This window comes from Aegilops tauschii, chromosome 4 (genome assembly GCF_002575655.3).
Source record: "Aegilops tauschii subsp. strangulata cultivar AL8/78 chromosome 4, Aet v6.0, whole genome shotgun sequence".
Lineage (NCBI taxonomy): Eukaryota > Viridiplantae > Streptophyta > Magnoliopsida > Poales > Poaceae > Aegilops > Aegilops tauschii.
In genome coordinates, this window is record NC_053038.3 from 341,775,659 (window position 1) to 341,789,210 (window position 13,552).

General features: G+C 41.3%; 2 long non-coding RNA genes across 3 annotated transcripts; one reads left to right on the top strand and one right to left on the bottom strand.

Moving 5' to 3' along the window:
* Nucleotides 1-6,246: 6,246 nt before the first annotated feature.
* LOC109767987 (uncharacterized) lies at nt 6,247-13,352 on the bottom strand. 2 transcript variants are annotated; one of them, XR_005754508.3, is made up of 6 exons: nt 12,904-13,348; nt 12,655-12,798; nt 11,441-12,339; nt 7,426-7,827; nt 7,165-7,341; nt 6,247-6,569 (listed from the first exon to the last, which is right to left on the bottom strand). It is a non-coding gene; the product is annotated as an uncharacterized lncRNA (long non-coding RNA). The 2 variants fall into 2 exon arrangements; XR_002233943.4 differs by lacking the exon at nt 7,426-7,827 and having other exon boundaries at nt 12,016-12,339; nt 12,655-13,352.
* On the top strand, nt 7,817-10,728 carry LOC120962997 (uncharacterized). Its single transcript, XR_012182101.1, has 2 exons — nt 7,817-8,374; nt 10,410-10,728. It is a non-coding gene; the product is annotated as an uncharacterized lncRNA (long non-coding RNA).
* Nucleotides 13,353-13,552: the final 200 nt, after the last annotated feature.

Consider the following 13,552-nt stretch of genomic DNA (forward strand, 5'->3'; position numbering starts at 1 on the left):
AAGAACTTCGCTAAGAAGGCCCAAAATCAATTTGAAGTGAAGATCAAGAAGGTTCGCAGCGACAATGGAACGGAGTTCAAGAACACAAATGTGGATATCTTTCTTGACGAAGAAGGGATTTCACATGAGTTCTCGGCTACGTACACACCTCAACAAAATGGAGTTGTTGAGAGGAAGAACCGGACTCTTATTGAGATGGCGAGAACGATGCTTGATGAGTACAAGACTCCAAAACATTTTTGGGCGGACGCGGTTGAGACGGCTTGTCATGCAACAAATCGCTTGTATCTTCACAAGCTACTCGGCAAGACGGCATACGAGCTTCTCACCGGTAACAAACCCCAAGTTGGATACTTTCGAGTATTCGGCTCAAAGTGCTATATTCTTGATAAGCATTGTCATTCTAATTTTGCTCCTAAATCTCGCGAGGGTTTCCTACTTGGTTATGGCTCAAACTCTCACACTTACCGTGTCTACAACAATTTCACCCGAAAGGTTGAAGAGACGGTAGATGTGAAGTTTGATGAATCTAACGGCTCGCAAGTAGAGCATTTGCCAATTGATGTAGGAGACAAAGACCCTTCGGAAGCAATCCAAGACTTGTCTATTGGCAAGATTCGTCCAACGGAGGTGAAGGAGAGTACCTCATCCGTCCAAGTGGAAGCTTCTACCTCACGACAAGGTGAACCAAGAATTGAATCGGAAGCATCCACGAGTGGGACACACCAAGATGAAGAAAACGAGGAAGTGCACCAAGATGAACCTCATCAACCTCCTTCTCCACCACGACAAGAGAACGACAACGTCAACAATGAAGAAGGCCAAGAAGAAGGACAAGATGATGAAGAAGATGTTCCACCCCGACCCAAGCAAAAGCTCTCACGAGTTTGAGCAAGAGTCTCAAGAGACCATCCCGTCGAACAAATCTTCTATGATATCCAAACTGGGAGAATCACTCGCTCTAAAACTCGTTTGGCTAATTTTTGTGAACATTATTCATTCATCTCTAGCATTGAACCTATCAAGGTTGAAGAAGCATTGGAAGATTTGGATTGGATAAATGCCATGCATGAAGAGCTACACAACTTTGAGAGAAACCAAGTGTGGACATTGGTCGTGAAGCCCGACAACAACCACAACATCATCGGTACCAAATGGGTGTTTCGCAACAAGCAAGACGAAGATGGACAAGTTGTTCGCAACAAAGCACGTCTTGTCGCCCAAGGCTACACTCAAGTTGAAGGTATGGACTATGGTGAGACATATGCTCCCGTTACTAGACTTGAGTCCATCCGCATCTTACTTGCCTATGCTAATCACCATGATATCACCTTGTACCAAATGGACATTAAAAGTGCTTTTCTAAATGGTGAAATCAAGGAGGAAGTTTATGTTAAACAACCTCCCGGCTTTGTCAATCCTAAGAAGGCCGACCATGTTTACAAACTTCACAAAGCTCTTTATGGTTTTAAACAAGCTCCTAGAGCGTGGTATAAATGATTGACAAAGTTTCTTATTAAAAAAGGCTTTGAGATAGGAAAGATAGATTCTACTCTTTTTACTAAAAGGGTTAATGGTGAATTATTTGTGTGCCAAATTTATGTTGATGATATCATATTTGGTTCGACTAACCCTCATTTTAGTGAAAAGTTTGCGAAGCTAATGTCAAAGAAGTTTGAGATGTCTATGATGAGTGAACTCAAGTTCTTTCTTGGTTTGCAAATCAAGCAAACTAAGGAAGGCACCTTTGTTTCTCAAACAAAGTACACCAAGGACTTATTCAAGAAGTTCAACATGCAAGAAAGCAAAGGTATGAAAACACCCATGCCTACTAGTGGACATCTTGACTTGACCAAGGATGGCAAATCGGTTGACCAAAAGGTTTACCGCTCTATGATTGGTTCATTGTTATATCTATGTGCCTCCTGTCCCGATATTATGCTAAGTGTGTGCATGTGTGCACGATACCAAGCGCCCCCCAAAGAATGTCATCTTAAGGTTGTGAAAAGGATAGTGAGATACTTAATACATACACCAAATTTTGGCATTTGGTATCCTAAGAGGTCTTCTTTTGACCTTGTTGGCTACTCCGACTCGGACTATGCCGGTGACAAGGTTGATAGAAAGTCCACTTCGGGTACTTGTCAATTTCTTGGTAGATCTCTTGTGTCTTGGTCCTCCAAGAAACAAAACTCGGTATCCTTATCCACCGCCGAAGCGGAATACATTGCCGCCGGTTCATGTTGTGCTCAATTACTTTGGATGACCCAAACTCTTAAGGATTATGGGATCAATGTGAAACATGTTCCATTGCTTTGTGACAATGAGAGTGCTATTAAGATTGCTCACAATCCCGTGCAACATTCTCGAACTAAGCATATAGAAGTTCGTCATCATTTCATTCGAGATCATGTTGCTAAAGGTGATATTGATCTTAAGCATGTTCATACCGATAAGCAATTGGTGGATATATTCACCAAACCACTTGATGAGAAAGTATTTTGCCGTTTGAGAGGTGAATTGAACATCATTGATGCTTCAAACTTGGAGTAGACACTCCATTTGGGTACACGAAAGGCATGAGCCTATGACTAATCCTTGACTTTTCTCTTATGATGACGATCATGTGTCTTGTATATATTTGTACCCTTGCATGCTATCTAACCATTGTAGGTACTTGGATGAATCTAAATCCATGAGATTGCAACTCACTCACATCTTGATCAATCTCTACATCACCAAGTCTCTACACCATGGTGGTTGAAAACAAGGAAGCATGAAACCCTTCAACATATCCTTTGAGAAATTCTATATATCAAATTTCATTTGGTATCAAATTTCATGATTGTCATTTGGATACACAAGTGCTCTTCCTTGCAAGACTAACCCATGTAGGTAGATGAACTCAAATCCAAGTGGTGCTCCCAATCCTTGATGAGCTACATCAACCTTGAGCATCCCACACAAGTTCAACTACATGACCAAGATCAACACCACCACCAAAGGTATGATATTCCATCTTAGAGAAGTTTTACCCCAAGTTATGGGTCAAAGCAGCTCAACAAGATGTGAATACATCAAAATGCTTAAACGAAAAATGGTAACCCCATTTTGAGCTTAAACGATGAGTATGACTTACGATCAAGTGTTCTCACTTGACTCCTCAGTCAATATACTCTAACAAAGGTGACTTTGTCGCCGCCAAATTCTAGATGAAGTTCTCTAGTGTTTCTCTGAGTTCTTGCATTTGTTCCTTGCATATTTGTTCCCCTTCTTTAAAAAAACTTCATCTAGGTTTCTTTTATTTTCTCTGTTTTGTTCTGCATTTTCTGCATCCAATTCTTTGCAACCTTCAGTTAATTCCTTGCAAATCTTTGTGAGATCTTTCTTGCCTAGTGAGCTGAGGTGACTAGTGTTCTCTCTGTGTTGAACTCAGACACACCGATCTGTCTCTTTCGGTCGAACCGAATCATTTCGGTGCCACCGAAGAATACAACTCGGCGTTACTGATTTCACTACAGAGAAGACAATTTGCCACTTGTTCCTGCATATTTGTTCCAGCTCCACTCGATGATTCTTGTCCTATACCTGCATCACACTCTACATGCTGCTTTGCTCTGTGACTCAAGGACCAAACCCATTTTCACTCACACTCCAGAAGATCCCTTCTTGGAAATTGATGTCAAAGGGGTTGAGAGAGCTCACATCAAAGCTTAATCACATCGAAAGGGGGAGAGAGGTAATCACATCAAAGGCCCCAGATGCTTGGTGTTCAAGAGGAGAGAAGACACATGTCTTTAAGAGGGGAAAGACATGTCAGTTTGTGTTATGTTTTGTGCTCAGATTTGTTTTGCTCTGATTTTCCTTTCCCTATATTCTCCCATTATCTAACATAAGATTCAGGGGGATAAAGATCTCTAAGGGAAGGAAATCTTCGAATTCATTGCATATCTTTTACCTTTGGGGACATGTCTATATCAAATAGAGTACCTAGTACTCACTCTCTACATGTCATCCCAATCTTGATACTCTTGTGGCTCTTTTGTTTGCTCTGTCTAGTAGATGTATCTGTGTTATCTAACCTTGTTTACTCAGGTTCATCTCTTCCTAAGCCAGCTCAAGACCATGAGGTAAGTATATGCATCACACTCATGTGCATGAAGATATCTTGCTGCTGTACATATTGTTTGCAAGAAGGACTCATGAACATGAGGGTACAATTCCTATATTCACATCTTTTTCTCTGATGCATATAGCCAAGATATGTGTAACTCATTGCTTGTTCTATCATGCTTATGCATTCACATGCTCTTACATTCCATATTTACATGATTGCATACATGTAGGGGGAGCCTATGCATGTTACATGTCTTTCCAAAGCTTTACTTGCTATTCTCTATATCTTTATCAAAAGCTTTGATGTATGTTGTCATCAATTACCAAAAGGGGGAGATTGAAAGCACAAGTGCTCCCTGGGTGGTTTTGGTAATTAATGTCAATATATCTCTTGTTGGACTAATACTTTTATCTAGTATATTTCAGATAAGTTCAACAGTGGAGTGGCGTGGACAAGAGGATGTGAAACCCCTTCAAGATGCTAAGGACAAAGGATTGGCTCAAGCTCTAAAGCTCAAGACTCTGCATTTTAATTTCAGTAATCCAAGATCACATTGAGTCCATAGGAAAAGCCAATACTATTAAAAGGGGATGAGGTGTTGCTTAATGGCTTGCTTGCTCAAAGTGCTTAGTGATATGCTCCAAAGCCCTCAACCACTTTCGCATATCCACACATGTCCCAAACCAAAAGTTGAACTCGGCCCCACCGATTTGTTCTATCCGGCGCCACCGAGTTCATTTGACATAGCCACTGCCAGAAACCCTAATCAATTCGGTCTCACCGATGGGATCTTGGTCTCACCAAGATGGGCTTGCAAACTCTCTGGTTCCTGTTGCAATAATCGGTCCCACCGAGATTTGTAATCGGCCTCACCGAGTTTGCTTGACCAACTCTCTGGTTAGCTCATTACCAAAATCGGTCCCACCGAGTTTGTGTAATTGGTCAAACCGAGATGAGGTTTTACCCTAACCCTAGCACATCGGTCCCACCGAGTTGATCATATCGGTCCCACCGAAAAGCCTAACGTTCACATTTTAAACTAAATCGGTCTGACCGAGTTTTCTGATTCGGTCCCACCGAGTTTGGTGAATTGTGTGTAATGGTTAGATTTCGTGTGGAGGCTATATATACCCCTCCACCCACTCTTCATTCGTGGAGAAAGCCATCAGAACATGCCTACACTTCCAACAAATATTTTCTAAGAGAGAACCACCTACTCATGTGTTGAGATCAAGATATTCCATTCCAACCACATAAATCTTGATCTCTAGCCTTCTCCAAGTTGCTTTCCACTCAAATCTTCTTTCCACCAAATCCAAATCCGTGAGAGAGAGTTGAGTGTTGGGGAGACTATCATCTGAAGCACAAGAGCAAGGAGTTCATCATCAACACACCATCTATTACCTTTTGGAGAGTGGTGTCTCCTAGATTGGTTAGGTGTCACTTGGAAGCCTCCGTCAAGATTGTGGAGTTGAACCAAGGAGTTTGTACGGGCAAGGAGATCGCCTACTTCGTGAAGATCTACCCTAGTGAGGCAAGTCCTTCGTGGGCGATGGCCATGGTGGGATAGACAAGGTTGCTTCTTCGTGGACCCTTCGTGGGTGGAGCCCTCCGTGGACTCGCGCAACCATTACCCTTAGTGGGTTGAAGTCTCCATCAACGTGGATGTACGATAGCACCACCTATCGGAACCACGCCAAAAATCTCCGTGTCCCCAATTGCGTTTGCACACTCCAATCCTCACTAAAACGGGAACCCCCCTTTAGCAACGAATCGTTGCGTTGCCTAATGTCCATATATGTGTTTCTAAGGTCTACACCAACGGATTAGTATCCGTTGCCGTTGGTGGCGTTGGAAGGGTCTACAACAACACATATAGTTGTATTGGTAATCGGCATGTAAAAGGGTTGCACGTAGCAACATATATATGTACACCAAAACAACACTTTGTTAGATAGCAACATATATATCTACACCAAAACAACACTTTGTATATGTTGCTGATTACCCTACACAAACCAATTTTCACATTGCAAACCAGTGCAGCACTTCCATGCATCTGTGCATAGCTTGAACAATTACTGGCATTTTATATATTATGAACAACAGAGTAAGGAGCAGCAATCCACTAAACAGAAAGATTTTATATATTTAATCAAATCGGTTTGCATTACATGGAACACACTCTGATAAAGATATTACATGATCTCCTATTTATTAACCATGAAACTGACATTGTATAACGTAAATGTAAAACTATCTTGTAGTAGCCCCATTCTCCACCTTTCTATCAACAACTTAGCAATGCATCATCTTCGTCTTCATCGTCCTTCATGCTGGATGACAAGCTTCTCTAGGAACTACCTGTGAATGCCTTCTATGACATTGTTATAGGATGAATTACCGCCACCCTGCCCATGGTTCAGTACTAGAACTGACTGGCAATGCGCCACTGCAACAGATTAAATAAACAAAATGAAAATTCAGCATGAGGAGATGGAAACCGCATGTAATGCTTAAATATTCTGGGATTGATCATTTATCGAAGGAAAGCTCACATCAATTCAGTGTATTGTAAATGACCAAGAAAAATTCTTGTCGTTCCTTATTCCTAGGAGATGCTTGATTTAATTGTAATAAGAATGTATAACTGTGAACTAGGCATGCCACTCTGCTACGCACTCTTAAATTTTTCCCCTCAATCTTTTTCTTTTCTTTTGCCATATGTTGCAAGCCAAAAATACATTAGGACCATATATCTAATATATAGAAATGCATGTCATAATGAACATGGTCCCTCTTAGTACAAAAAAAGAATCTCATCCTAAGATCAAAGATTACTCACGTTAAGGCATCTAGATGACAGTATACACAAAAATTGTAAATTGTATACTGCGATTGGGTAATTGCAACTTTAACATAGCCACACACACACACTGTTATTTTTTTTGTCCAGCCAACTAAATAAAGAACAATAACTTCAATTAACCTCAGAAAAAGAATACTTGAACTAAGATAATGGAAACTGATTGTGTCATATAACTTACATTCAGGTGTGCATTTCGTTCCACAAAGTTGCTGCAGACGAACAAAAATCCCTTTGGAAACATCCTATATGGGTAGTTGGGAATATAGTTAGTGGGGATAATTTAACAAACTTGGTTTCTGTGTATTTTGTCACCAGTTCCTCAAGGAAAGTCTAAAGCAACCCATATTCTGGTATCCTGCGATAAGTTCAGCAGAAGTGTTAGATAATGAACAGCTCAAGGTAGAATTTCTATCTAAAGTGTTTCCTGTATTATAAGCACCTTTCAAAAAAGGTTAAATCGGAAATGCAAAATGGAGCTTGAACTTCAGGTAGCTCTTTATCTGAAAGATCCATGTGCAAAAAGATTGGTGAAATCACCATATTTGAGGGGCTAGTGTTTATCTTGTGTGGCATTGTAGCTTTTCATCTCTTAACTTTCTATCTAGAAATCTTTACCAGTAATCTATATTTTGTGTGATATTTGTTTCTACCTTTCAATGAACTTTTTCTTCTAAGTTTACAGTTCAACATCGAACTCACTACCTATAGGACAATACTCTGAGCAATAAAAATAAATAGTTCATAATTTTTGACGTGACGACTTTCGTTTTAAGAATATATATATATATATATATATATATATATATATATATATATATACACACATATATATATAGAAACTCTATTAATAACCCAGGGTGAAGAATAAGTAATTCTTCACCCTGGTCGAGCGACCCAGCCAGTCGACACCATCGCACCCGCTTTTGACCCGCACCACTCTCCTACCCACCTAAAAAAATTACCACCGTTTATGCCCACGTCCCCACATTTTTTGGGTCGATTTGATTTGTGAGCGGAAAGCGGTGAGCAGTTCTGGAGGCGAGCGGCGGCAGATTTCGGCAACGAGCGGGCGGCGGCATATTTTGGTTGGAGGCTGCTGCTTGCGGCGCTGGGGTGACCCCGTGGACCGGTGGCAACGTCGAGGTGAGCAGCGATGCGGGAGGCTCCGCTGCGGGTGGCGGCCTTGTCGGCCGGCGACATTCCGGTGGCTGTCAGCAGGGGAATAAGCACCTTGCTCTCCTCTGCGACCTCATCATCAATTGGAATCGAGAAGGTCACATCCCGTTGCTTACTCTCCATGAGAAGCCGCCAGAATCGATCGCCACCTCCCTACCTGAGCGCCACCAGTCGCCCCAACTTCCAGATCCCGCCCATCAGCGCCTCAAAAGGTCAGTAATTTTTTTCTACTTGTGCATGAATTCTCGTGACATAGTAGCAGTCTCGATTGTGCAGAAGCACCAAGTGCGTCAAATTTTCTGTTGCTTGCATTTAACTGTTTGACCCAATTTTTGATATGGTGTATCAGAAATTCAGAATAGGATAAGTTATGATGATTGTAGGAGTGATCTGCGGCTCTGAAATTATGTGATTTAGGTAGATTTCGATACAAAAGCTCTTCTTGGGTAAATCAATTAGCCAACAAATCTGAAAGAAATTTAAAGGATGTTAATTAGAGTCTGATTTGCGTCATACTAGTATATTCTGAAGAGCAACTTGCTGCTTGTTACTGCAAATGGCAAGAAGAGTACGCATTCAATGCTTTTACTACTGGTCTGGTTTGCTTTTGGAGTAGATTACAGCTTTAATATGTAGTTAGTTCATTTTTTGGGCGGTTCAAGCGAATCATTGTTTTTGAATTCACAGTGTCCATTTGATTTTCATGGGGTTGAAAGGGTCTGTCTAAAGTATTAACCTAATATAACAAATCTCTGAGGCATAATCAAGTTTGTTATTGAGTCCCTGGAATCCAATTTCTACAATAATTCAACACATATTCTTGGAAAACAGTTTGTGTTCTTTAATCCAATTTGTACATTGCCCACTAGTGATTTTAGTGCCATAAAAGGAGCTGATAAGTTGCATATTTTCAGTGTTGTTTTAGTTTATGCTGTAGCCCGATGTGGCATGAGATGAGCTCAAACCTAATTTATTCCCACTGAATCTGGCGAGCTTTTTACACTTGTGTTACTGTTTCCATCTGGGGATGAAAAAAATTCTATCGTCAGATTTCAGCTGACAAGGTAAATCTTGCCAGTCCCTCATCGCCGCGCTGGTGCTGCTGCCTCCATTCCTGGTTCCTCTTTGTCGTGCAAGGCAACAAAGGAGAGTCACCATGAATGCGAGGCTCGCCACCCCCGTGTTCACGACTGCTCCGGAGTCCTGACGAGGCAGAGGTCGTTGCTGGCAATCATTCAGCGAGCATGCTGTAATAAAATGATTTTTTACAAACAAAACTATAAAAATGAATCTGAGAAATGTTCCGAGATCGCCGTACTGCGTTTCAAAAACAAATGTAGTTGATCCAAGTCAGCGAGCATGTTGTGATGAAATGTAAAAACAAATATGGTTAAACAAATCTGCCGAGATCGCCGCACACCAAGTATTTTAAATGTGCTCACCATTGGGGTATGATCATTATTCCTTTTAGATGTCTATAGTACAATTTACTTCAACGCTTCTAGCCAATTTTATGTTGGATGGTTAGGATGTGAAGTTAATTTAATATCTGATACCACTTGGAAAGTTCATATGGTAAAAAATGGAATGATTTCCAAGGCTACTGAAATAATCCTTTGCTTACTGGTCACAACCACAAGAAAAGCAGCAGCTGCTCATGAACATGAATTAATAAGTAAAACATATGAATAAGATGATTCTCATTGTTATGTGTCCCCTTGGTTATACACACTTTTTTTCTTCTAAATTCTTCTCTCCTCCTTCCTTTTCATGTATATAATTTTGGGATACGTCTGGTAGAATATTTTGTGTCATCATAGGTACAAAGAGCCAATTACTCACCATTAAGAGAAGAAATGCATAGCTCCGACTTTATTTGTAAAACGGTGTGAAAGCCTATTTCGAGAGAAATGCATAGCTCTGCTTGCCACTGTGTCTGGCAATTATGGAAATCCATAAGAAACTACTCCCTCTGTCTCATAATATAAGAGCGTTTTTGACACTACACGCTCTTATATTATGGGACAGAGGGAGTAGATGTCATTTGCTATTCTGCATCAGGTTTGGCAATAGATAGAGTGGTACTACAAACTGGTGCTGAGACACGGAAGCAAGCTCTTTTGGGTGAAGTGAAGCTCACCCTTCCTTTCCTAACAATCAGCAGAAAAAATCAGGATTGGTGCAAAGAAAGATAAATCTGAAGGCTTCAGTTCTATTAATAGGATATGAATGTTTCAATTGCTGCAGAGATTGTAGGACACATGAAATTGATGGGCAATCTGTGGCCACCTGCAAATTAAGTTGCTTGAAGACCAAGTTTAAACCTGTACGATGTCAGTGAAGTTGCGCCTCCATGTCTCTTCACTTCCTGATGTAATTAGTCCGGTAGTATTCAGTTCTGTAATAACGATTTATGATTTTTTTTTCATGCTGCTGGTTACCGATTTGCCAAGTGATATTCGATGTTCTCCAAACGAATTTTAGTAGTATCATACGGATGCTTTTTATTACTTGAGATATTTACTGGAAACATCAGTTACTTTCTATATGGAATCTATTTATCATATGGCTCAGTTGTGATTTTAGGATTTAAGGCCACCAGGCAGAGTTCTTGTATTGGCTCTCAGTTTCTGTACATTAATGCCTTTCACGGGGCAGATTTCCCCCTTTTAGATTGGTTATCATAATCTGTACGTTGGCTAATATAGGTTTTTCTTAAGTCATGGTTGTACAAATGCCTCATGTACGCTATGACGTCAAAAAAATGCCTCACACTACATTGGTCATCACTTCTTTAAGCCTGTTCTGAAAAATTTTATGCCAAAAGTGCCTTGTGTGCAAAATGAATTAATGGACCATTTCATTATCGCTACCAAAATTACCTTGTACAAAACGATTAGTGGACCAGGTGCAGAACGACTATTAAAAGACTAGTGAAAATACCTAATGTAAATTATAGGAATGCAACTTTATCCTTCCCATTCGTTGCCGTAAGATTACAGCAGCATCGTTCGTTTTTATTTGTGATCTCGTTGGACGATACACAAGAGGATGTAACATTCATTCTGTAAGATTACCTCGTAACTCACAGGCATGCATTCTGTAAGGTGACCTCGATCCTTTTTGTACGGCAGCGGAACAACTTTCCTTCCATGCCATTGTAATCTTACCTCAAGTCTTTTATTTCTTATGTTTTGAAGTTTCTGAGCGTGGGATTGGACTGGGGTGAGGAATAAGAATTCCTCACCCAGGGTGACGAATAGCGCGAATATATATACATATATATATATATATATATATATCAGGAAATAACCAATCTTTTTTTTGCAGGGGAGGAAATAACTAATCTGGTGTTCTTGTAAATCTTAAACTATGGCCTGCTATCTTACTTATATTAACATTGTAACTGTTCGCACTGTTCACATTACATTTAAGTTCTATATGATTTAGATTAAAAAAATAAGCTAACCATCCCCCACAACAAAAAAAGTAGCCATAATTTCATATATAATGAAGGGAATTATAAAGTTTTGCCTGCCGCTTGATCAGACTATTCTTTATTTATTAGGAAAAACTGGTCCAGTCTAAAATAGATGCCATACAGTATAAGAAATAAGGAAATAAGGTCAGGGTTGCAACATATTGGGTTTCAGTCAAAAAAACATATTGGGTTCCATACATATCAGTCTAAACGGACAAACTTGGCTCATCCTCATATCCCGACAAACTGTTCTCAGATGGAGTATATTGAAGCATGTACATTAGCATATTGAAGTATGGTTTGAAAGAACATGGAAAAGCATTAACACTACTATGTAGTGAACGCTCCACGAAAGTTTCAAGCACAACATACCTTGCATTGATGCATTGGCGGGAATTAAAGCATTACTCTGGTCCTCTGCAAGAGCACGTCTTTGACAGCAAGCTAGAGGCCAACACCTGTAACTACACTGGACTAATCGTACTCAGCCCTTCCTTTAACCTAGCACCAAGTGTTTCCTCCCCACCCACGTGTGCCTCGCCCTCGATTGTACTCACCCCCGGTACAACGGCCACCCTTTCCCCTCTAGGCGAATTGCTTCCAGCAGACAACACGCCACCAGTGATCTAATATTCTGATAATAGCACTTTAAATCATCCGCCTCTCCACTTGAAAACACCGCGGGCAGATCATTACCTGAAAAATATATCCATCTCATCGGTTATGTTTTCTAGGGGACTAATGAAAAATGCCAAGCCACATAAAAAATAATCATACATTGAAAATAATTAACAAGGGAAAACGGTATGAGCTGTACATATAATGAACATTGCTGTATATATATTATATAATAAGATGCATAGACATGAACGATGCATACACACCGTGTTTCGCATTGTCATGGTTTCAATTAGAGTCTTACATGGTGGCAGCACTACTCGAGAAGGATAGAGGTACACAAGTAAGCGCTCAGTGATACAATCTCAAAGGCAGGAAGGAAAAGGGACAAACCGTGTGATGTTAGGCATCCTCTGATTTACGGAGTGTAGTGACATTGATGCCGATGCAAGCCAGCACCCGCGGCGGTGGATCAGGATGAGCAGTCAAGGTAGCGTGGATTGTCATCACGATGGCCGGCAAAGAATCCGCCCTGGCCTGCCACAGAAAGAACAAAATAGTTTAAGAGAAGAGCGGGTCAGAGGAGTGGCTTGCTGAACCGTGAGCGGCGTCGGAGTCGAGATTGCTGAGGCGGAGCAGCACCACCAAGGCCGAGCCGGGAGCGGCGCGTGCGGAGACGTGGCGCGGGGCAGTAGGTCGACAAACCAGAGGAGGCGCGGGGCAGTAGATCGACAAAACAGAGGAGGCGCGGGACATTGGCGACCTGTGGTAACTAGGGTTGCTGCGGGCCGCATGTAGGGGCGCGGAGGAAGTCGCCATGGCGAGGGATCGGGGAAGGGTAGTGAGGGGTAGCTGCTCCTGTAAGCGGCGGCGCAGCAAGCGCCGGAGCTAGGCAGAATCACTGGTGGCGGCGGCGGCGTTGTGGTCACGGAGAGAAGAGATTTGGCTTGGCCGCGTACTCCTTGGATGGAGGAGGCAGAGGTAATGTGTAGGTTTTTCTGTGGATAATGTGAAGGTGGGTACGGGGGGGTTAGCAAATCATGGGAGGTGGGAGGTGGGAGGTGGGACGTTGACCCAAACAACACATAGGTATGTTTCGTTGGTAGACATGCGTTGTTATAGGGGTTTTTTGTTGTAGTGCCTATCCCTTTACATTCTAGCAAATTGCATGTTTTACTTTCCGCTGCTCATATACTCTTGTCATGCTTGCTTGATATGTATTGTGAATGTTTAAACTTGTGCTAAAACTCCACCTTAACTTGAAGAAAATAAAAACTGCAACTTTTCTTTG